The sequence below is a fragment of the Cuculus canorus genome, chromosome 6 (genome assembly GCF_017976375.1).
Source record: "Cuculus canorus isolate bCucCan1 chromosome 6, bCucCan1.pri, whole genome shotgun sequence".
Classification (NCBI taxonomy): Eukaryota; Metazoa; Chordata; class Aves; order Cuculiformes; family Cuculidae; genus Cuculus; species Cuculus canorus.
Window position 1 is genome coordinate 36452531 of NC_071406.1, and position 25122 is coordinate 36477652.

Genomic DNA, 25122 nt, shown 5'->3' on the forward strand with positions numbered 1-25122 from the left:
TCTTGAGAACAGAGCTTTCATCTGGGTTTGTCTTTAGCCACTGCACATACCTGTCTGATTCTGCTGCTTCCTTTTTCCCCTCTGAAAAATGCTACAAGCAAACCTGCAGGGCATGGATCGCTTCATGTGAAATGCAGCGAACTCCTCCAAAACCACTCCTCCAGGCAAGCAGCCCTGCCCGACTCAGTGATGGATGGATTAACTGATCTCTCAAAACAGCAAATGCCTTCAAATTGTTAGTTTCTGAATGTAAGTCCTTCCCAAGTACCTTGTGTTGTGGAGGGAATCCCATAATTCCAGCTAACCTTCTTTAGGTGCTTTCCTTACTTTCTGAAAGCTTTAGCTCTCACTCTGAGGGTTTTTAAGTTTTATTGCTGGCAATGTGTGGTGTTCGGAATCGCTCAGATTCAAATGCTTGGTGCAGGAAAGTTGAATTTATTGTCTGACTTCCAGCTGGTTACCCCTATCAAACACAACCATTGCACAGCTATGTATCTGATACATATCTAATAATGTATCTCACTGCCTTGGATGAAGCCTCTTAATGGATTTTCCCAGAAAAACTGTACTTCTACAAAGGATGTTGGTGTGACTCAGTAAGTTCCCTACCCATTACATATAAGTCCATGTGTTTTCTTCCCCTTTGTCTTTCTGTCTGTCTGTCTCTGAGCCATTAGACCTGTTCTTTAACGACTTTAGGACCTGAGCACAATTTCCTTCATTATTTCTATTTATATGTAAATAAATACAACTATGTTATGAAAAAACACCAGTGATTTCTGTAACCTCAGCATTTCTTTCCCAGATTCTGACTTGACCTTCAAGACAAAGTTTATATTCCTTAGAAATGTTCATCATTATTTGCAGAGAGAGCAGTTGGTGACAGCAGATAGGATTGTTTTCAGTGACTGAGAGGAAACCTCTTCAGATTTCTCTGTGGCTGCTGACCAGATTGTTTTGGTGGAGTTTATTGTGTCTGCAGCCTTAGGATGTGGGTGGAGAGGCCTCTCAACAGCTGAGGTGTTGAGGGAAGTTAAAGCTTACCTTCATAAAATGTAATTTACTCATTTCCCATCGCCTGGCCTGGAACCAGAGATCAGGTTAAATTTATTCATGTTTGGCTTTTTAATCGATTTAATGAGTTGATGCAGTATTTTATTAGCATTAAACTACTGTGTGGAAGGAAGCCCCTTCTCTCCCCTTCTCTACTGACAAACAATATTTAACCTCCCTGTGAAAACATCTCTAAAGATGACTACTACAGCAAAATGCGGCCCTGCAAGGCATAAGGGAGGTTGTAAGACAGGAGGAAGGTTCGTTAGCAGGCAGTGAGAGATGGTGGCTGTACAGGTGGGCTTCTGGCAGGGCAAGCCACACTTCCTCACCTCTCTGTTAGTGTGTCTTCGTCGTACATGGAAATCATGGAATGGTTTGGATTGGAAGGCACCTCCAAGCCCATCCAGTCCCACCCCTGCCATGGCCAGTGACACCTAGCACTGGATCAGGAGCTCCAAGCCCCATCCAACCTGGCCTCGGACATCTCCAGGGGATGGGGCAGCCACCACTGCTCTCGCCCACCCTCACAGGAAAACATTTCTTCGCAAGATCTCATCTCAATCTCCTGTTTTTCCAGCTTAAAACCATTCCCCTGCATGGCAGGGACCTCGCTGGCACCAGTTTTTGACCTGCTGAATCTTTCCATTACTTCATCAAACACCTGAGGCATCCCCAGCTGGCAAACTTGTTCACCCCTTGTCCCTCAGCAACAGGACCAGCTCAGCCCTCACCCCCGAGTTGGGTTTGTTGAGCAGTGGGAGAAATGATGTGCACCTGGTGGACAATGAGGTGATGGAGCACACCTGGGGTGGCAGAGGAAACCCACCCCGCCTGCCCACTACCAGCCCACCATTTTGCAGCACCAGCAGCCGAGAGGTATTCTGCACAAGTTCTCCCTTTCGTGATGCAAAAAAGAGCAGGATCAAGGCATAAAACAGCACTAAAGAGGCTTCTGGTGGCTCTCTGAAGTGAAACATGGAAGAGCTTGTGAAGGCAGACAGGTAAGAGCTGCACAGAGTTCCTGAAGACCCAAACCAGTTTGCAGCTGGGGTGAGGAGCACATGGTGTGTGTGTTTGGTTACAGCTTGTAAATTCAGCTTTAAACTGAAGTGATGCGGCATATGTTCTGTAAAGAGAGGCTTGTGCTTAACTTCCCTGCTTCCCTCATCTTTTATCTGGTGTAGTATTCCCATTCTTACCCAAACCTGTGCAGTTTCTTATAGGTGAGGGAGCAGGACGGGGAGAGGAGCTGGGACCTTCTCTGCTGGGTTTGTGGTTTGTTTTAGGGTGGGGTTTTTTTGTGTTTTTGTCCTAAATGCACATGGCTTATGCGTTCTTAAGGGTCAGAATACGCAAGCCCTATTCATCTTTGGAAAAGCCTGCATGGAAGGGAGCTTTGTGTGGTGCTGGGCGAGGGGGCAAACCAGTGGAGAAGTTAGTAGTGGCAAAATGTGGCACAAATAGTGTGTGAGAGAGTTCGTTTGGGCAATAATGAGCTGTCTGGATGGTGGGCTGGCTGCCTTTAGCAAACTGCTGGTGCGAAGTCACATACAGCGATGTTTGAAGTACGTGTATGCCTGGAAACTCAATTCTTTTAAGCCGAGGGGATCGCGGGGTTCCTTCTGCTGCTCAGGAATTAATGGAGTTGGTTAGATCTTTTGGCACCTATTCCCTGGCACCGGAGGAGTGTGTGCTGGTGTGTGGGGTAGGTTTACCATCCTCTGAGGGCTGTGATGGCAAAGCTGACTCCCCGTGAGGCTGTGCTCCTCCAGGTGATGCCTCTCTATTAATGCAGCTGGGACCGTGCCAGCCCAGTGACGCTTGATCAGTGGCTTGGGATTTTATTGTGGAAAAAGTTAGTTACTTGAGTTAATTCACCAGGAATTCCTTAGCCAGAAAAATCAATAGAGATCCACAAGGTATGGCTGTTTCAAAGAAGACACGCAATCCAATTAACTAATTTCTGGTGAGTTCCCTGACTGAAGGATTCCTGCTTTTCAAAACTAGGGTGTTTTAGACTTTTATGAAGTCTTGCAATGGTTCTTTCCTACTATTCCTCCTATTTAAGTTTTCCACTTAAATATATGAATTTAAACCAAACTTTTGTATCAGTTGTTTGCTTAGCAGAGCTGTGGATGAAAAACAAGCCCACACATGCCATTCATGTTATCATGGAAAATATTAGGAAGTCCAACTTTTTTCCTTTTATTTTTTTATTTCAGTGAGGAACACTTTTTTCCCCACAGAAAGGCTTTTATTGCTTTTTTTTTTTAATTTGGAGTTTCTTTGCACCTATTTTGCTCAGAATGTGTGTGCGTGCTGCTGCCTGGGGTGCGTTTGTGTCCCCCGCAGCCAAGCGCCTCGCCTCTCCCTGGCTCTGGAGGTGTGGAACAGGCAGGTGTCATGGTCAGGCCTGGCAGATTTGTGATATTTGTGATAGTGAAATAATCATGGTACCACCAAACAGTGAACGGTTGTACTCGAGGGTTTCTTATTGCAAACCAAAATGATTTCTGTGTGCGTTCATTGTTTAGATGCAGCGGTGCCCTGGCTGTGCCTGCAGCATTGTCTTTATCAAATATCAAATATTGATTAAACCAGCATGCCAGCCTTTTTGAAAAGCCAGGCAGGAACATTATTGCCTCTTGCTGTTCCTTTTTTTTTTCCTTAGCACCATGATTTCATGTAATTATGTTATTTTACTCTAACTTAGCCCTATGTTGTGACTATCTCCCTCTGTATCGGTGAATTTATGATGCGATAATGTCATTTCAGGTTGGGAAGCTGTTGCGTGGGCTAAGTGTAGAGCTAATATCGTGTCGTAGTATCATATCATAGTATTGTAAGGGTTGGAAGGGACCTTAGTAAGGCTGGTGTGTTAGATAAGTGGGGCAAAGCGGTTTGGAGCTTAGCAGTAAATGTAGCAGTTCCATCGAACAGCTCTGCAGTTTTCTACATACAGTCTTTGCCAGCAAAAAGGCTGTTGCACGCACACGGGTCTGGGATAGAGTTGTGCAATTAAGTATGGTTAAAAACCAGGAAAAATGCAGCAAGTCCAATACCTGGTTGAATATTTCCCGATTTAACCTTTGGCTCATTGTCGATTAGTTTAGAAAAATCATTCTTTGAGCAATTTATTTTCCTTGTACTATGCATTTATGATCTTGAAAGAGGATTAACTCACTGTCTATTATCTTCATACGAACACTTATTTATTTTATTTATCCACTCTTAGGGTGTATGAGCTCAAACCACATCTTCCATGCATTCTGTTTTATTTAAACAGGGCTTGCCCACACCAGCCACTACCAGAATTTGCAAGAGGAATATTTACAGTAAACCTGATTTCTCTTCCTTGATTTTGTTCATGTTTCTGCACTTTGCAAGGCATTTATGTAGAGCTATGTGTTGGAAAGCTTTTCTCTCTTGAAAAAAAAGGACTAGAACCAAATGCTTCGGGACTAATGTTATGCATAGACTGTGTTCAGCTTTGTATTGTATTTAGATTTATCTTGACTTGTAATGCCCCTGATCCATCTGTGCTGGTAACTGCTGGTCACATTAGGTTCTTCTGTATGACCTCAAGACTGTGGCTTAGGACAAGGCACTAACAAGGTCTTTCCAGCTCTAGGATTGGAAACAAGACACTTATCTCAAATGATCTATTTCACCTCTCTGGGCTGGGAATCAGAATGTGGTTTTTGCTTCCTGCTTTCTTCCCACATCCAATAATCTACTCAATTTTCCTTTGTTATCTCCTCCGCTTCACTTATGTCTTTTTGAAAGCTTCATCAATCGATGCAAGTTAACTAGAAACTTCTGGAGATGAATGATAATGAGGAAAAACTTCCTAAAACTCAGAGGCATGTCACAGAAGAGGCAAAAAAATCTTATCCTTCTTGGATACTTAATCGCATTTGTGCTTTCTGCATGAGGCACAGCCATCTCCCCCCCACCTTTTCCCCTGGTTTATTGGAAATTTCTGTAAACAAACAAACATAAAGCACTTTATCAAGGTAGTTATATTTTCATAATGGCAGGAAGTGTGACAAACAAATGTACGGCAGCAGAAACTGCATACAAACTGCAGGAATACAGGATCGCTGGCCACCAGCTCCTCCCTTGCCTGACTGGTTCTAAAGGCTTTTGATAATGTGTGTTAAGCTTTGCATGAAGCTGAAGAGCACAATTTTGTAGGGTCCTGCAATACTGGAGCAGTGTTAATGGCATGTACATGCATTTATTTAGTGCAAAAGTTGGGTTTACGGCAGGCAGAAGCCTCCTCCCATGCATCTCTGCCTTGTTGAAGACGAGTTGTTTGGGGGGATATTGAATTAGGACTTTTCTGCCGTGTCTCGGCATGTTCTGGCAGGTAATGGTGCTGCACAGCTTCAAGTGCAGTTTGACTTTTTGACAGTAAAATCAAACTATCTGCTGAAGCTCGTTTCTTTCTTCAGAAATGGCATACGTGAGTCATTAGCAGCTTTAACAGGCTGGAAGATCTCCAAGTCTGTTTGGTCAATAACTTAGCTTCAAAGGGAGAACTGCCTTAATTTCTCTTGGGGTCCTGGCGATGTCTCTGACCAAACTGATGAGCGTGTTTCACTTTACAGCAAGATATACGCTATGTTTCATGTTCGTGCTGTTCTCCGGTACTAACTCTCAGCACAGCTTGGCATTCCGTCAGTGCAGCATTCCGTCAGCAGAGGTAGAGGATGCCTTAGTGACAGTGCAGCAAGCGTGCTTTAGCCAAGCAGTGAGAGAGATGACCCAGTACTGCATGTATTCTCACCTTGTTGGAGAAGAGTTACTCTTCTGAGGAGCTCCCGGTGGAAAATCTAGGCTGCAAGTGTATGTATTTAAACATACGCAGCCCTTGATTGCACGGGATGCTGCAGAACACATGTGGGAGGTGTTTATTTCAGTTCTTCTCAGGGTTTGAGTTTCCTCTTTTCTCAGCAGAGCCTTACCTTGGCACTGGCTCTGTTCCTTAACCAGGTCTCGAAGTGCTTAGATTTATACCAAGGAAGCATCGGGTTAGTACATGTATTGTAACCCTGTGGAACCCCAGCCAGCAGGGGGTCACCTCAGACGTGAGAGCAGAGTTGTTTCTCTTTCTTCCATGTTTTATTGTACATTCCATATATATTCATTTTCCTCTGCTGCTTTGTTTTCCAGTCACTCCAGCGTAGAATTCCCCACAGTATTCCCAAAAGTTAATTCCTTCTAGAAGTGTTACATTTGCTGAGGGTTTCAATTTTTCTTAGGAGGGGGAGATCAGAATTACATGCTTTGAGAAATGGGCAGGGAAGAACCACTCACTTGGAAGGTGGAGGTTAGTCCGGGAGGCTGAGGGAGCTGAAGTTTCTGAAAAAAACAAATGCTCTTTTGGAAAGGGCAAAGAGAGAGAGGATGATAAAGGATGTCAAAGAGAGGATGACAAAAATATGCTAAAAAAATAGAAACAAAAAAGAAGAAAATGAGGTGTAACGAAACTCCCTGTGGGACTCGGCCACTTGTCCTCGGTCCCAGCCATTGAGACCAATACAGAAGCTTACATGCTGTTTTCAGCAAGTATCAAATAAACGCATATTGAATAGGGAGATAATTGTGCTGCTGTGGCTTATGGTAAGATCTGTTTGTGGCTGCTGTGTTTCCAGGGATGGTTTTCCTCAGGGTACCTGCGCTGCCCTGCGTTTGCTCCCAGTGCCGATGACGGGCTGCTACCATCGACTGCACCCGTCACGAGCGCTTTATACAATTCAAGCCCAAACATACTTCAGGGGGGCTCAGGGCCTGAGCTGGGGTGTGTCTGTTGGAACATGGTGTCTTTGCTCTTGATACGGTCGTGTTGATTTAGTCTATCTGGGAATTTTTAGCCGGCTTACACTGTCTGCACCAGTTTTAGGTACTGTTGGTGTTACTGAAGCAGAACTTATCTTCCCTGGGCTGTATTTTCTCTTTGCCTAAACTGAGTCATAGAGGGTGAAGTGTACAGTTATTCTTCACATAAACTTCCTTTATAAAAGAAAAACACATGGAACAATTGCTGTGCTGCAGGATTGTTGTTGCAGCAATCAGGCAGCAACAAAATTCTTCCTTTGTACTCTTTCTCATCTGCTGATGGGAACCCTCTGTTGCTGGAAGCTGCTGAACTTCGCTTTAAATAACAACCTGCGGCCTTTTAGCCTCAAGTTATGCACCGTGTAGTAAACAGAAAAAAGTTGGAGGGAGAGTAATGGAAAAATGACCATTTAGGGCCTTTAATACCTTTTTAATAAAACTTTTCTGACTTCTTTTTGAACGTAGAACTACTTTTTTTAAATGATTATTTTAATGATTTATTGAATGTTTGAGAAATTGCATTACAAAGAAAGGAGGATCTGTAGGGGTGAACGAACAGTGTTTTGATACAGATCTTGTATGAAAGCTATCTACCTTTCGCTCTGTGGTCACGTTGTTGCTTTCCCTTTGTACTGTTGTGAATGCAAAGTGTGTAACAGGAGACCAAATGCGCAGGGGGTAACAGGCCGATTGATGTACGGTCGGGTCTGTGACTTGTAAGGACCTTTTCCTGTTTATACAGTTTATGAATGGATCTGAATTTATAAAAACCATAACACAAACCCTCCCAGCACTGCACTGGTGGAGCTTGGGGGCTCCAGGTCAAACCCAGAAGGTGTGGAATAAGCAAGAGTGCACTGAGGACAAAGAACTGAACAGTCCGGGGACAGACGGGAGTGGGGCATTTGTGTTTTCTGTACAATGTAGGAAAAAAGAGCTCTAACAGTCTTTTTTGTAGCCTGAGTTGCTTGAAGGCTGAGAGTCTCACATGCTTCATTCCTAGGTAAGTCTTGGAAAGGATTGTTTTGAGTGAAGATGCAGATTTAAGTGTGCGGTAGGAGGTGATGGTGGCAATTCACTTCTCCGGTGTTCACTCCAAGCACCGTAGAAGGATCAGTAGTGCGCGTTCTGGTGGATCTTGTCTGTCCGTATCGAGTGTAAACCTTTGCATTCCTGGGTGCCCTTTGGTAATGACTACTGACTTCAGAGGGTACTGCTGTCTGATGGACAGAGAGGGCCAACAACTGATGAAAAACTCCGGAGTGAGTGGTGAGGACAGCTCTTGCGTGTCTTTGACAGCATAAAAATGTGTGGTAAATGCGACTGTCGCTTCCATTTTGGCTGAAAAACCTGTACTTACTGGGGCATCTGCCGGGGGCTCGTGGACCTCAGGATGGTTCTGCAGCTCAATGTGCAGTGGGCGCAGTGTTCATGCTGCTGCACTGCTGCCTTCATGAAGAGGCTGCATGTTTCAGCCTCTTACCTCAGTCTGGTAACGGAACAGTGGCACCATCAGCATCATTCAATCACAGCTACCCCCGAAGAGATTGCAGGTGCACTTTTCCCTGTGAAAACAGTGTTGTTAGACCATAACTTATGACTGGTTTTGCTGTATTTTCTCGTTTTGTTTTATTGTATTCCTTAAACAGTATTCTCCATTAATGCAGACTTTTATTTTCATTTACGGCAAAGGAAACCTATCTAATATGGGAAGTTATTCCTTGTAAAATACAAAGTAAATATTAAATATGGAGATTATTCTCTTGACTCCAATGGATCACCTCCCTTAGGTTTAACTGGATTGGGGAATGTGTTTTTTAAATATTTTTTCCTGTTGTATGATGTTTTTCCCTTCACACCCAATGTCTAAAGGTTTTTAAATAGTTTTATACAATGATACTGATTTAAAGTGCAGCTAAAGTAATTTGTAATGAGTTAACTGAAGTCAGGTGTTTTCCATATTAAGGCTATAACAGAGCAACTGATATCGTTTTTAAACACAGTTTGATATGTTGGAGGAGGAGCCAGGTTGTCATGGACAAGGAATTAACTTCATAAATGTGAAATTAAGCTGAGTTCCCTTTTGTCATAGACGGAATGTGTGGTGGAGGGGAGGTAGTAAAGCCTGAGATGAGGGCCGGGCGCGCTGTCACGAGTCATCCCGGTGTAGACCCTTGTGCTGTGGTGAATAACGCAGCACTTGGAGACTTCGTTTGTTCAGCTTTTGTTTTAAAAAGAGGAGATATTTAAAGTTTTGCCCAAGTATGAGAAAATCTTTCTTTTTAAGAGGTGACCAGCTCTGTTTACCCAGACTCCATTAATTGCATGTGGTTTAGTCACTTTGTTTCCTTTATTTTATTTTTTTATTTTAGTATTAACTAATTATTATTAGTTAATACACGTTAGAGGATATTTTTGTTGACTGTTAAACAACAGCATTATTAAACCAGTTTGCCTTGTTAAAATGAACAAATACATTTGTGTGGCTACAGCTTCATAACAATCACGCTGGGAACAAAAAGTCTAGGAAACAAAGAGCATCATTTGTTCAGGTTTGCTAAACAAAGAAGCAGCCGGTGAAATAGGGCCAGGTTGGGTGTTAAGTGGAAGGAGTTCAGCTGTGGGACTGGGAAGCTGTTCCTTTTTCTTAGCACCTGCCTCTGGATCTGTGGATATGAATGTTTGAATGTAAACGTTTCCTTACCAAGTTTGACCATGGAAAGCTACTGGGTTTGCTGGGGAGCTCGGGGCTGAAGTGGGAGGGGAGATGGGGGGTGGGTACTTGTGAATGTCTACCTGCCACTTGATTTAGTGTGTCAGGAGCAGCTTTGGATACCTCCAGCAGGTACAGTTGTAGCCTTAGAGTCCAGAAACTGCAGTAATGCTGATGGAATTGTCTCTGTGTCTGGAGGCGTGGTGGTATCTGTACGCTGCACAACTTGATGGCAATGTACTGGGAGACTTGGAAAGCAACTCTGTGCAAACAAACAAACGGGCGTTTTTAGTTTTGTTATTTTTCATCTTTTTATGTCTGAAACCTTTTCTCTGAAAGCTGTTCATTTTCATGCTGATGGCTCAGTCTTGAAAACATGCCAGTGGAATAAGCATCGAGGAGAGCAGTTTTAAGAGAGTAGGGAAATAGATTAGTCCAGGCCGTCATTCTTGGCCTCTGGGTTTGACCAAGACCAGTGTAAAGAGATGATTTGTTATGCTGTGGGAGGGAAGGGGAAAGGCCAGCTTTAAACAAGTTCAGTGCTGAGCTAGTACCAAATGTTCTGTTATTAGATGTTGCCTAGGAAGCCTTAGAAATGGTTTAAAGCCACCATCTCATCTGCCTGTGCTTGTTTTCAACGACAGAGTAACTGGAACTACCAATACAGCACCGTGTATAGAAGGAGAGTTGTCCCCTTCAGTGGCTCAGCACATTAAAAAGACTTTCTTTTCCCCCTCTTTTGCTCCCAAGCTGTCAAAATTGAATTTCACTTGCATCCTATTATGATGAAGCTCTTAAAAATGTAATAGCAATGTATGGAGAAATAGATTTGGTTTTTAATTTGACGGTGAAATGTAAAATAATGGATTTTTTTCCCTTGAGCAATCAGCTTAACTATCACACTGGATGGTTAAGACACAACAGTAGCTCTCCTGATTTTTTTTGTTATTTTGCAAGAGTTAAATTATCTCAACGCTTGATTTCCAGTGCATCAACCCACTTGTGGGTATTTTGCTGGACGTTCTGAGCTTGTTCTTGACCTCAGCAGTTGCACTTAATACACTTGCACATTCCCTTTTGTGCTGGTGGGATGATTGGACTTGGGTGAAGTATCTGTTGCGTCTTCAAACGATCTCCTGTAGTTCCTGACAGAGGGTGTGTTTCTGCTGAACAGCTACGCATTCCCTGAATTTGGTTCCCATAGTGGTTTCTGTTTATAAAAATACTGGGATGCTTTAATGAAATGTGATGTGGACTCGATGATCTTTTCCAACTTAGTGATGCAAGAATTCTATCCGGAGAGGAGCAAACTAAATAGTTGTTTATCTTGGTTGTCTGAACCGGTTGGCAATGATGAGACTGGAAAATGTGAAGGGAGTCTGTGAGGTGAGTGAGGCCTGGGGGATCCGTGTCCACATCATCACCTCTGCAGGCAGTTCTGTATAAAACTGCTCCTCTGTCAATACTGTTTTGCTTCCTGCGTTTTACACCACTTTAATGAGCCCAAACCTTATCACTTCAAGTTTTGGGAGAGCTGTTCACGTGCTTTACCTCTGTGCGTGTGTTTATGGAAGCAATGCAGTCATCAGCTTTGCTAAATCATCTGCAGGAACAAAGCTATTCATGGTCCACAAGTGTGGATGAATGTTTTATTCTGTGAATATGAGTACAACTGGGTGAGCAGCGTGTTTTTAATTTATAGAACATGAAATAAATGATGAGGAAAGTGAGGAATTACTTGGGATTCAATAAACACTTCAGTCAGATTTTTTTTTTCAGCTTGTTACCTAAAAAGCTACTAAATTAAGTATTTCATATGAAAATGTTTGATTGGGAAATGTGCCTTCATAAAGAATGTTTGGAGCAAAGTGTCTGCCAGAATAATTAAGTGTGTGTAAGTCAAGCTGTCTTTTGGGATGTAGAGTATTTGTCCTACTCTGATACCAGTATTTAGTGAGACTTTGGATGCAGTGTGTGTGCCACTTACATGCCGGTCACTTTAACAGCGTGAGTGTGGGGAAGGAAGGAACAAAAGCTTTGAAGGGAGAGGCTTCCAATTGCAGCGACTTATTGTGTCTGATGGGGAGCCTAAAATCTCCCTTACAAGTGATGATGTGTTCCTTCCTGGGGCTGCTGGGACAGAGCTCTGGCTGGCAGAGCTCAGCGCTGAAGCTAATGAGCGGTATCGATGATTCGTGGCCAGTGGTCACAGACATCAGATTAAGTTTCTCAGGAAGAAAATGCATTTCGTAACTTTGAGTAAAATGAAAGTGTAGGAGCAAACCCAACCTGATCAGGGTCAGATACTGGCTGGGATTTAGCAAAATTGTGTTAGAGTTCTAGTACTCGGCAAAAGCAGCTGCGTTTAGGCTTCAGTTAGAGTCAATGGTATTCATAACCTCTTTCCAGGCATTATGCTGTACCAGACTTGTGGGTGTTTTCCTACACCCCCTTTTTCATGGAAGCCGTTTGGCTGTGTTGCACTGACAAAGTCTCCCTACTGTGCCACTGCATGCGCTGGGCTGGGACGCTGCAGAGACACTGGTGTTCTTGGAAACTTTCATGGGGTGCTACATCTTTGCTGGCCTCCAATAAAATAATAAACTAGCGTGAACCAAGCTAACCTACATTATAGAGTTTATTAAAAGGGTTATTTTCCTGACCTGGCTGGGACCAGCAGGTGCCAGGATAGCCTGAGTTCGTATCATGCAGTGTGCTATGATCTTGGACTTCCATACAGATCCTGCCACAAATTATTCTGTGTCTTACTTCACTGCTAAAAACTGCACAGCACCCATCACAATTCATTTAAATCTAAATTCATCTAAATTAAATTCTTAAAAAAACCCACCTACCAGCCCAAAGACACAGTGCATTTTAAAATGCAGGAGCTGTGCGCTGTCATGATAAATTCTGTTTGTTAATTGCAAGCAGTTTGCTTCTGCATATTGCAATGTTTGGAGATGACTTGATTAGCTTTTTCCTGCACAGTAAACGTTGTGCTGCTCTGAAGCAACCTGACTCCTTGAGTCTATGGACAAAACTGCAGCTTTACTGCTGCTAGGGGTGATGCCATTGGAAAAGCTTTCAGATTCCCTGTGAAGGTGGGGATTAATCAGTGTGACTTTGGGTAATTGGCTTATTTAACTGAGCTGGAGTTGCAGTGCACAACAGCATGCAGTGAACTGCTTGTATTTTACCTTAACGCTATTGGGATGAAACTGCACTTAACAAGGGAAGGAAAAGGAAGCTATTGAGATTATTCAACTTTTTTAAACTATTCCTCCTTCCCCTGTATCTTGCCTTTATTGTGAGGATGGGGAAAAGAAGGAATGTGGAAGCAGAGGTAGCGTAACAGCCAAGAGCACATCTTTAGGTTGACAACCCTTAAAACCAAAAGTTGTTACACAATAATCTTTGCTGGTCTTGTCTAGGAAGAAGAAAAATCAAGCGTTCCTTAATTTACTCGGTAGAACCTTGGTGAATCTGTACGCTGCTTCTGCTATGTATCAGGAGTTGACTTTGGCAGCATTCGCAGTGGCACGTTCGGGTTCTCGCGGCTAAGGGAACTTCTGTCGAGTTTTCAGGCTAAGGTTTTCAGTTAATCCAGGTAACACTGGCATACTTGGGAGCTAACAGTGCAGTAGTAAAACTGATCTCCACCTGGTTTTGTTGCAACTTTACAATAATAGTACGCCAAACCTGAGCTCTGTTCCTTGGTACAGCTTTTCCTGTCCTTTCTAGGTGGTCGGGCTGTGGTTTGGAAATACCTGATCTGCCACCTCGCAGGGTTTCCTTACAGTCTGGAGGACGTGGTAACTCGGCTGTATGGTGTCTTGTGTTCTACACCAGTGCCCAGTTTAAGCTTTTCAACTCAAAAATGAGTGGCTGAATGTGTGTGCGTAATGGCAGTGAGAATGCTGAGACTACCCTGTGATTTTCCTTCTTGCCACATTATCGATACATGATGAGTGAGTTGGAATGGCTGAATGATTGTTGACACTGGTCCTGCAAAGTGTGAGGATCAGCATCATCTCGCTGCACAACAAACCCATATAGTAAAAAAAAAAAACCAAAAAAACAAAAAACAAACAAGTCTGTACAGCCCTAATAGAAGGAAGGATGATTTGTTTGTGAGAGAAACCAGACCAGGGAAGATGAAGAGGTTTTCCAGAGAGGGAACACCCATCACAGCATCTTGGACAAACTGTGGTGCAATGGCTGTCTCGCCGCTGGCTCCTCCTGCATTATAAGGTTCTGAAGGGAGAATAAATGAGACCTCCCACTCATGTGTACTGAACAGCTATGCCGAAGTGTAAGTGAGAGCACTCAAGGTCTTTTCCTGAGGAATGGAAATAACAATACAGTTTGGTTTATGTGTTAAGCTGAAAAAAAAAAAAAATAAATCCTTCTGTGTTTTTCTTTTTAACAAAAGAACCAGAAACCATCCGTGTGCCCTATTCCCAAACATGGAATCCGCACCCAGGCTGGATTCTCTCTGACCATACATTTTTAACTCTTCCACAAATCTTAAGTTCCATGCTCTAAGAGCAGAATCAAATTTACATTTATCAGCAATATAGTAGTGTGAGCAGGTCCCTTAGCTCGTAATGGCAGATTGAGCTGGCCTTGTGTATACTTATATATATCTTCTTTTCTTTTCCCCGTGGAACAATTTCCTTCAACTAGAACTTTTCATTTGTCAGTATGGTCTTAAATATATCCATTAATTAAAATTTGAAAACTGAACACATATAAATTATGGAAGCTACTCAGCATGTTACAAGCTATATTTTACTTAGTTAAGCTTAATGAATGTTCCTTAAAACTATTACTCTTTCTTGGCTCTCCATGTGTCTCATTTGTCTTAAGCTGGCTAAATCAATTATGTGCGTCCTAATCTTTGACATAATCTATGACAATGCTGATTCCCTAGATACAGCTTATTTATCTTCATTTTTTAACGACTACATGTAGATTTTCTATTACCATGGGTTCTCAAAATTTACATGTTTAACTGGTTTTCTGCCGCTTTATATTTTCCGCTGACCTCGGCTTAAATGGAACGTATGTCTATAATTCTTTTCAATTGCAAACTCTGAGCTCAGGCACTTATGCCTGAGTACTGGAGTAACAATGGCACTAGCATGGCTCTCACCAAGGATGAGGGTATTGGCTCTTATTAATAAGTGTCGGGGATCTGATGATTGAAAATGGTTCTGCTAACATAACCATTCTCGTTGAATTTAACTTGAGAGTCTGGATTCCAGCTCTGGAATGAAAGTCGGCTCTGGTGACAGAAGTGTAGTCCATCTGGATTCTGAGTGCCGGGTGTTCATCGCAGCACATCTGGCTGGGTGAAAGCCTGCTCTTCCACCGGTTTTACAGCTGATTTTATGGTGTCGGCTGATGCACCGTGGAAATCAACAGGGAGGATGAACTTCGTGCTCCCAGGTTAGTGTGGACAGGAGTCAGGGCATGGAGATCTCGGCTGATGTTGGGGCTGTGAAGCGGTTACAGCTGATTGAAGTGCTCCAAGAACAAATTCTGAGCCAAAGTTGGATCAGTTTAGAGAGGTCAAACTCTTCATCCTTAGAATCCCTGGGTATTCCCAACACTGCTGGTCAGGACGCCAGTGACCTGTCAGCCACAGCTCTTGAGGCCTCCTGAGATGCCATGTGGCCATGGTACAGAGGAGGCTGAGCTTCTGTTCAAAACTCAGTTTTTATATTGATGAAGATGGTGGTGGTATGGGTTACTTCATCCGCCTTAGGGGAGAAAAAAGAATGTCTTATCTGATGCTTGATTTCAGTCTGATTTGGGCCAAAAATGCCTCAGTTCACAGCTTAAATAGACCAGCTGAAATTCTCTGTCCTGCCCCCAGAGCTCTCCAATACGTGAGAGATGCAAATCCTGTTTAGCTTTTATTGGAAATGGGCACATTTCAGGGAGGAATACTAATTTAGTTGTAAAGAAATAGTTTATTCCAACAACAGCTGCTTCATTCTAAAGGTGCTTTTGCTCTATTTTATCCCTGTCACGATGCTAACAGTGCTGGATATTTCTGCGTGTGAAGTGATGTGTTTGGATTCATGCAGTTGTGTGGTGAGTTTGGGTAGTAGCAGGGATGGTGGCTAGAAACAGTCTGATCTCTTTGCTCAGAGGCTATTGTACACGTGTATTTGTCAGCGGGATGGGTTTGGAGTCATTATCTTAGCCTTTCTGTTTGTGTGGAAACCCACAGACGGACTTATCTGATTAACGTTCAGTGAACCCTCCGCAAACTGAAGCTGAAATTACATTAATGGTACCTCAGTGGTGCTTGAAAATTTTTTATTTAACTCTTCTTTTAGGGCAAGTTTGGAAGTACTTGTCAGTACTTTTGTATAAAACAGAAAAAGAAGCTGGAAAATAGCACTTAAAATTCTTACAACACCCGCTTTTCTACTCTGGCTCATTTTCAGCAGTGCAGTGCTTAGTTTCACCTTTTTTTTTTGTTGACTGCTTGGTCCTTGAGGCATAGCAGAACATCATCAACCTTTGTTGCTTGTTGCAATTATGTTTTGTACAGAGTTCGTAGTAAAATATTGAATGTACAAGGAGGAGCGGTGGGACTTAAAGTTGAAACAGTCTCCAATTGACATATTTAAAGTTTCTCAGCTGTTGCTGAAGTGATGTGTGAATTATTTGGGCCACATCCTAAGAGGTGTTAATGACCTGCTGAGCATCCTCAGTTCCTGTGGCTGCAGTCACAGCTGAAGGAGTTGGGGATGGCTTAAACCTGAGAAGTAATTGCAGCCATCTTACCTGGAGCTCCTTTATTGTTGCTTTCTGCTGCACTTCTCATTAGCGTAGCTGTGTCCCGTTCCGTGCAACCTCTTGGAACCCCTCTCTGACTGTAAGACTACTTGTTGTAAGTTATCAACTGTTTCTGTGCCCGCGTTTTTTCACTGAACTGAACGGCAAGGTTTTCCACTGCGTTGTTGGGCCGTGGCTTCAAGGTGGCTCCTTGAGATGACCCATGCACCTTGACGTCGTGTCAGCACTCCTGTTCATGAGAGCGTAATCCTTATGATGTACCAGAAAAACAGTAGAAAGGAGGCAGGAATCCACTTGCATTTTGCTTCCTGTACTGCCAGGCAATGGAGATACCATTAACAGCTCCCCAGGGAGCTTCTTCTTGCAGTCATTAATTGGAAGAGAGTGGCCATGACCCAACCAGTAGGAGACAGTGAGCTCGCCTGTGTACACCAAAGCCCTTATTGCCTAAAACAAATTGTCTAGCAGCAAAGTCTGTCTGCCCCAAACATGCCCGTCTTATTTTGTACTAAAATCTTTATTAATAGTCCTGAGTGGCAGAGCCTGATTACTCTGGTTGGGACTCAGAGTGGTGGGGCAGAGGTTGCCAGAGTCATCTCGTTCATTGTGTTTAAACACAGCCGTAGCTTTTGGAGCCCCTCCAGGCTTACAGGAATTACTGAAAATCAATACTCGGTCTCCAGATGACTCTCTTAATTTGTACTCTAAAGATTTTGTTTTAATCGAGAGCTTTCGCAGTCGTGATAGCAGAGGGAAAGGATTGCATCAGTCTCACAGTATCATTAGTAGTCTAGGCTTTTAGGGTTTTTTTTCCAAAGATAAGTTAGGGATGTTTGTGTCTGTTACGTCTTCATAAGAAGGCCATTTACCCTTACTGGTGCACTATTACTGCTATCCTTCTTACTGCTGTTTGACAGATCTTATACCGGAGTTCGCTATGGGGGTATCTGCTTGGATCTCTTATTTCTGACTCTTACCTATAATTCAGATTTCCATTTCTTCCCTCATTTCTTAATTTTTTTTTTTTTAATAAAACAAATTATGGTCAAAATTGTGACCTTGAATTTTTAAACCACTTCTGCATAATTCTGGAACGTGTGGGTGCACTGGGGTCTCTGATTGGTAAAGCTTTGCAAGGTGAACCCAAAATCCTGGGTCCTGGGCATGCTGCACATCCTGGAAGTCAGATGCTTGTGAACAGCTCAGTAGGCAAGCAGCAGCTTCGGTCCTTGCTTGCCATTAGTTAGGATATTAACAAAGTCTGGGTTTTACACAGTCACAGTCCCCCAAAATTTGCAGGACATATTTACTTGGCAAAGTAAACTTTATTTCATTGGCTCACTGCATTTAAAATCCCCATCTAAAGCTCATACAACTCCGAGGATGCATCCCCCGTCAGACGGGGTAGTCGAACTTGTGAATTCTATAGTTCCTGGCTTTGTTACTTCACAAATTCATTACCTGTTCTCAAGGAGCTCGTGTGCCTGTGAGCAGAACGGTTCCTTAGCAGAGAGGGAGAGTTCCCATCCTTCCTTCTCTGCCGCAGCATGGGCATCCCTGCGCTGTGCTGGGGGCACCACGATACAGATCCAGTGCTGCTGGATCTGCTTCCAGAGCTTTCAGGGAGAGCCCCAGAGTGTTTACACCTCCGAGCTGGAGGTTTGGTTGGTTCCATCTCTATAAGGCAGTGAGTTGCGGTTCCTGTGCAGAGACGTGGGGAGACAGCGAGCTGCAGGCGCTGGACGCTGCAGAAAGCCCTTCCTCGTCCAGTCCCGTGTCCTGCACATGCACTGCTCGGACACAAGGGCACATTGGAAAGTCAAACCATAACAACATTCTCTAATTCATAACAATAAATGAGGAGATACTGTACTCTGTTAGCGTTCTAGGGTTTATTGAAGGCAGTTATTCTGAAAGAGGATTATATTTCATTTCTAGAATAATTATCAGAGCACAATGATGCTCCATTTTTAAATTTTAGTGACATGATTTTGCAGTCTCACAACTACACTTATTTTTAATCAAATTGCATTAATCTAACACTGCACTGTACAGCAAGTAGCAAGCGTAACAAAATGGGAATAGCATAACAAAACTGGAGGCATTGTGATGGACAGGATATATATTAAATTATCTTTTTGTCCCCCATATGCTGGTTTAATTAGTGTAGAGCTTTTGCAAGTGATGCTGTGCAACAGCGTGTGAACTATTGAAGATAAAAGAACCAAACCAAACCAAAGCTAAATACTGAAACGGGTTTGACCTTGTCTTGCTCCAAGGACTGATGGACTTCTAAATCAGCGGGTGGTCTGCATGTGGTGTTCGTGTGGCGCTAAAACCAAGCAAATAAAAGTTTAAACTGTCCAATCACTTCTTTTAACTGAAGAAGACTTCAAATCAGATATCTGCGTGGGAAGCGTTAAGATGGTTCTGTGACAAATCTAATTCTCTTACAGCGTTAACTTCTCTTACAAAGAAAACTCCAAACAACCCCAAACCCAACACACACTGTTTAATTTGCTGTTTCCTGACACAGGTCAGTGGGCTTTGTGTGCTGCAGACTTTGAAGGACATTCCCCTACACCCCCAGCGTGCATTTTCCCATCACAAATTGTGGGATCACATTTTAATAGTTCACATTTGTGGCATTCCTTGAGAGTCCATTCAAAACTTGGACGTGCGCTGAAACAATATAGTATTTCAAGGACTTGCAGTGAGATTGTTGTGTCAGGGCAGTCTGAGAACTGTAGAACCCTCAGCTGGGTTACTCCTGACTCCTTCCAGCAGGAATATTGGCATTGGTGTTCCCATACCAAACAGACACGTGGTGGCCAGGCTGCCCTGGAGATTTCGACAGGGAAGCTCAAACAGTTTGACACTGGATTATTTTATTTTTATTTAAAGCACTAAAAATTCTTTTCTTGGTGTGAAGGAATTGATGGAATTAACCTTGCCTACGAAATCACCTGAGTTGACCTGAGGATGCATTTCAGTAGCACATGATCTCTAAAACGAAGATGCATTGACTTCAATAGTGTAGGTTTACTTCTGGCAGGCAGTAGAGGACTCTGTCTCCTCTGCAGTGCTTGTGTTTACCAAGAGCTCCGGTGTGTGTGTTCAAAACTTCACTAAAACTGAAGCTTCTTGGAGTGTAACTTTAGCCAATAGACATTGATTTTTCTAAAAAACGTGAAAAGCAGAGAACTTGAATCCATAGTTGATGGTTCGTACTCTCCTAGAACGCAGATGCCATGTTGAAAAGGACCGTACGGATGGACTGAAAGCGTATGAAAAGGGAAGCAGTGGAATGATTTTAAAAAGCCTTTTAACTGACCACTATAAAGCAAGAAATATTGGGGATCAACCTTTTTCCATTTTATAGTTTTGCATCGATTATCATAGAATGTTTTGGGTTGGAAAGTGACCGTGAAGGTCACCTGGTCCAACCCCCTGGCGTGAGCAGGGACATCTTCAACTCAGTTTGCTGATTTAAGATTGATTAGAAACAGACAATGAATAGATTTTATTTAAATGGGAGCAGATGGGACTTTGAAACCAGAATTTTTGCCTTTTTCCATTGCCTCCAAACATAGCTGTGGCACAAGCGAGGCTATAAAGTGATATTTACTTAATTTTATGTAATATAATTAATATCTTTAATAACTTAATTATGTACCATATAATTAACTTTAAATAATTTTGTATGTTCTGATTCTTTCAGTAATTTGCAAATAAGTAAATTAAATAACCTAATCGCTAAACAACTTAAAGGCTTTATTTTAACTCAAGTTTAGTTTCCTTTATGCTGGGATTACAGCCTGTCATTTCTTTTAGAGTGTCAGTAAAGGAACGTTTTTGAAGATTATCCATTTCTTCTTTGGGATAAGCATCTTTTTGAAAGCACTTTCTTCTGTTTGGTGAAATACTGGGGGAGGAAGCTTACATTAGAATAAATTGCCGAGCAACAGAGCTTTTGTGGGGCTGTCAGTCACGCGCTTGTCATTACCCCTTTCTTAAGAACCTGGTAGATGAATAGGAATTTAATCAACGTACTTTTTGACTTTGGAGAACAATCTCAACTCTCCAAAACCCCAATGTAGCATTTTGAGCAAAGAGCGAGGGGTCAGGAGTTGGACCAGGCTGATGGCTCATCTTTCAGTGCCACCTTTCCTTCTCCCTGTGCGTGGGCACTCACGGCACAAGCAGGAAACTGTTGACCTTTTGATCTTCTGGCTCATTGCGATGTGTGATAAGGTCAGGAAACGCCACAGAGCAGCAGAATGAACAGCCAGGCTGGGGATGAAGTTGAATTGGGGGGGGGTGGCTGTTTTTTTAGTGATCGCAACTGGCTTAACTCTACCTTTTTCAAAGGAAAGCTCTGTTCCACCCTGGTGCTGCTGAAGTAGGTGCCATCCCCACCTTGTTTGTGCTTTTGCAGCCAATGCACTTAGCTCTGTGCCTGCACCAAATGGATGGAGTGATCGCAAGTCTGGCTGACTGACCTAGAAGAGCTTGTAGGACCAGTCTATGTCACTCATATCAACGAGAACATTTTGCTAGATATTTTTAAACCGAGTGCTTCCTCGGCTGTGGCCTTGGTAGAGTGACCAGCAGTGTTTCAGTTTACTCTGGCAATTCACTCGCCTGGCTCACTGGTAATTCAACAGAAAACGTTTTCAGGGAAACCACTGATCAAAAAGATAAAGGAAAGTGAAGTGTGGTTTGTTGTTTGGTTGGCTTTTCTTTGCTCTTAGGCTTGTTAGTCCCTAGTCGCTCTTTGCGTGCACCCCAGCTCTTCCTAGCTGCAGCACAGCCCGTTTGATGGTTTCCTGTGGCCCCTGCGCTGAAACACTGCCTTCGCCAAAACCCGATGCTGACCTTGGGTGAGGATGCAAGCAGGGCTTTGAAACCGGTGAATTTGGGAGCTCCAGGAAACCATCGCTTTCTGGAGGTGCTGTGCCGTCTTGTGTTGCTTCCTGGGCTGTGATCAACAACCGATGCTTTTTTAGCAAGAGAAAGGAACGTCTCTTCTAATGGCTTTTGCTGCACTGATTGTGCTGACTCAGTGATCCAATCTGCAAAGTTAATTGGAGAGAGACAGTAAATTGGGTGGAATTTGAAGGATTTTAGTGTTCTAAGCCTCAGCCCCTCAGGCTTCACACAGAATGAAACACATAATCAGCTTTCAGTAAGCGCTAGTTTTCATTAATCATAAACTGTAGGCAAAGTTGGAGCTTGCAAATTTAGGTCTTTTATTGTTGTTTCATGTTAATGACTATTATCTCTTTTTCCTATTGTATATTACTCCCTCAGCAACTGTGTTAGCACAGATGGCTAAAATCCCTAGCAGAGAAGTAATCAGCATTTGTGAACATGATGCATTCAAAATAAATGACAGAGGAGGAAAAATGCATTGCTTTAGAAATTAGGAAGCAGATTAAACTATAATAATGCATGTAAACACATCCAGGGTAGCAGGCTGCAGCTTTCTTGTCAACATGACTCTGCCTTCAATATATGTAACTTTCTGTTGAATTTATTGACGAGACAGGAAGCAAGTTAAATTAAAATTGGAGAGGAACTGGTTTGATATCGGTAATTTGGAATGTTCTTTTCTTAAGGCCTAACGAGATATGATATAATTGGCACAGATTAGATAGTACAGGGGAGACAAAGAAAGGACGTGCTTCCCTACAAATCCTAATTATCGCATTTGGACTGAGATGTGAGTAAAAGTTACAGCCGTTCACAAGTGCTTTCCTTTGATCAACGTGTACAATGCATTAACTGGAGTCATTTAAACTCACCGTATACAAGTGCCTTGTGGCTAATTTTTTCACATTATAAGGTCTATATTACAAAGATAGTTCCTGAATGAGCAAGTGAAATTCTTTTAATCTCTCATCTTTTCTTTAACTTTGTTAGCCAGGTCTGAAGTTGAATGCTAAAGCTGAATTCCTGCTATAAACTGTGGACTCGATCTAAGTGTCATTGAAACCTAAAGCTAAAATATAGTTTTGTTAAGAGCCTGCAGCTTTTCTGCTGTGTGCTTCCCATGGTGGATCTCTCACCCCGCTTCCTTCAGCGTGTGCGCTGGTCGATGCTAGGTGTGGAAATTATCTTTGTGTGATTGGTCTGGAGAACGCCGGCAGCGAGTTAGAAAGGAGAAGCACAGCAAGAAGAGTGGCAGGGAAGCCAGACCTTTCCCCAGGAAGGGGGATGGAACCCAGGAGTTCAGATTTGTGCTCCTCTCTAATAAATAGTAATCAAAGCTGTTACTAGCATTGACTTAGCTTCCTTCTGACATTGGTTACCACTCATCTGTCATGGTAACAGCTGGAACGTGGTGCACAGGGAAGTTATGGCTCTTGGGGTTGTATGTGCTGCTCCCTCCATGGAGTTTTGTGACTGCTGCTCTGTAGAGGATGATGGATTGTCTGGTGGTGAGTCACCATCCAGTGGTGCATCCTGATGTGAGCCGTAGAGGATATGATGAGTGTAATGCTGTGAGTGGTGAGAGGAGGGGGACAGCTTCATTTGGAGAGTTAAACTTTGTCATGGACACATGCTTCAATTCTCCCTTGCTTACATATGTATTGATTAGAAAGTTTATGGCCCTTTCTTCACCTGTCCCTTCTTCCCTTTGCCGCTCAGTTGATGAGAAATACATTGAGAGCTTCACTTCTGTGGGTAAAGAAATTGAGACTTCAAGTTGACTTTCAGAACTGCAAAGTCGTGCTATGTTTATCTCGGGCTGCTGAACTGCTTCTCTGAATGCACTAAAGGAGATGTGAAGTGCTTTGGAATTTAAGCTTGAGCTTCTCAAAGTTGCATGTAGAAAATATGTCATAGTCATGGCTTTTTCTTCTGCCTGTAGATGGGAGATGACAGCGTGTCTGTGTAGGTGAAAGCTGTCTAGCAGGCATTCTTTACTCCAGGAACACTGTTTTTGCTGTGCCATCAGGCTGCTGGTTTGAGTTCTGTCTCAATGTTTTGTGTGTTTTTCCTTCCCTTACCTACTGGGGAGTTGTACTTGAAATGCTCGCACTGGTTTGTCCCATTTAGACTGGTTTATGTCCAATAACGTCTGCCCTAGAGGAGAGACTCTGACTGGTTTTTATTCTTGCAGATTTCTGTAAATTGCAATTCCAGAGTGTTTGAGAAGTGAGCAGAAAATAACTGACTCTTCAAATTATCTTGAAACCCCGAAGTTTCTAAAGCAGCGTGTTCGGTATTCATCACTGCATCCTCCTGACTCCTTCCCCACCACCACCCAAACCAATTATCCTGCAGCAGAGGCACTGTCTGTCTTACAGCTGCTTCTGAGAGCTCTCACTGGAGTCTGCCCGGTGTCTCTGGAGCTGTCATACTTCTGGAACACTGAACTGCCATATGGCACATGAAAGAGTTAATGAGGATACCAACGAGGGCATCAGTGTGCCTCGTGGGCTTTGGTAATGGAGAGTTTTATAGGAATTATTTCTCTAGCAGACACCACTTCTTTGACTATTTTACGGTGTGTCAGCACTCAAGTTCTTCTACTACTTCAGAGTTGTTTTCCAAGAAAATAAAGAAGAAGAAAATAATTGGCTTGGAACTAGATAATCTTTAAGATCCCTACCAACCCAAACGATTCTATGATTAATATAATTTTGCTAAAGTAATCTTATAAAATACTGGGGTTTTTTTTTTAGTAATCCCGTATAACAGGAATTAAACAAGTGTTTGTCATTTTGTTCTAATAGATGTTATTATCGTCATCCTCCCCTTTAAATAAAGGGACTGAATTTGATTTTTAATTCCAAACTCTATTGGCAGCTCACCACCAGAAGTTTTGTTTCCAAAATGCTTCGTATGGCTTAATTCTCTCTTCTGGATACAGAGAAGAAATTCCCAAGGTGTGGGGCTTTTGCAGCTCTGTCATACATAAAAGAGCAGCTGCATTGTTATTCTTTCTCCTTCTAAAACCCTTTCAAGGCAAGCTCTGCCCTGCCTCATGCCCGCAGCGAATGCTTTGTGGGGTCACTGTGTGGAGAGAGATGCTGCAAACAGGACGTATTTGTGAGTCTGAAGCAATTTTTATTGGCTAAACGTGCAGTCGAGAGCTGGAACTGCCCTGATGCTGTGCTGACCATCGCAGTGGGGCTGTGGGTGAGCTCTCCCCAGGAAACCTGTCAGTGCTCAGGGCAAGTCAGCCTGTGTTTCTGGAAACAGCCTGAATCTTGTTGCTGTTTGGTTGCTGTCTTCCAATTTGCTGTTGGTTTTTTTGCCCTGTGTGGTTTTGTAACTTCTCATGCTGGTGTTTCTCCTCTTGGACTCAGGAGGCACTATCACTGCCTCAGCAGCCACACCTCTGTCTGCAGTTTCTACCTCCTTAACCTGCTGAGTTCTCTCTAGTTTCCCACAGACCTTTCTCACAACTTTGCAGTCTTCTCAAGCCTGTGGGAAGGTTACATTACTGCTCTGTGGCAGAACCCACCCTTGGCTCTCAGACGCCTTCCAGTGAGTTGGACTGTGTATTTTCAAATACAGAAGTTCTTGACTGCTGCTCCTTCCCCTCCACGTGTAGGGTTTCTCCACAGACGAGTACTTTTTCGTGTTTCCTCTTTCAAACCGAGAGCTCTGAACAAATTCTGCTGCCCGAGACACCGGGGCTGTGAAAAGACAACTGTTTTCCTTAAGAAGTTAAA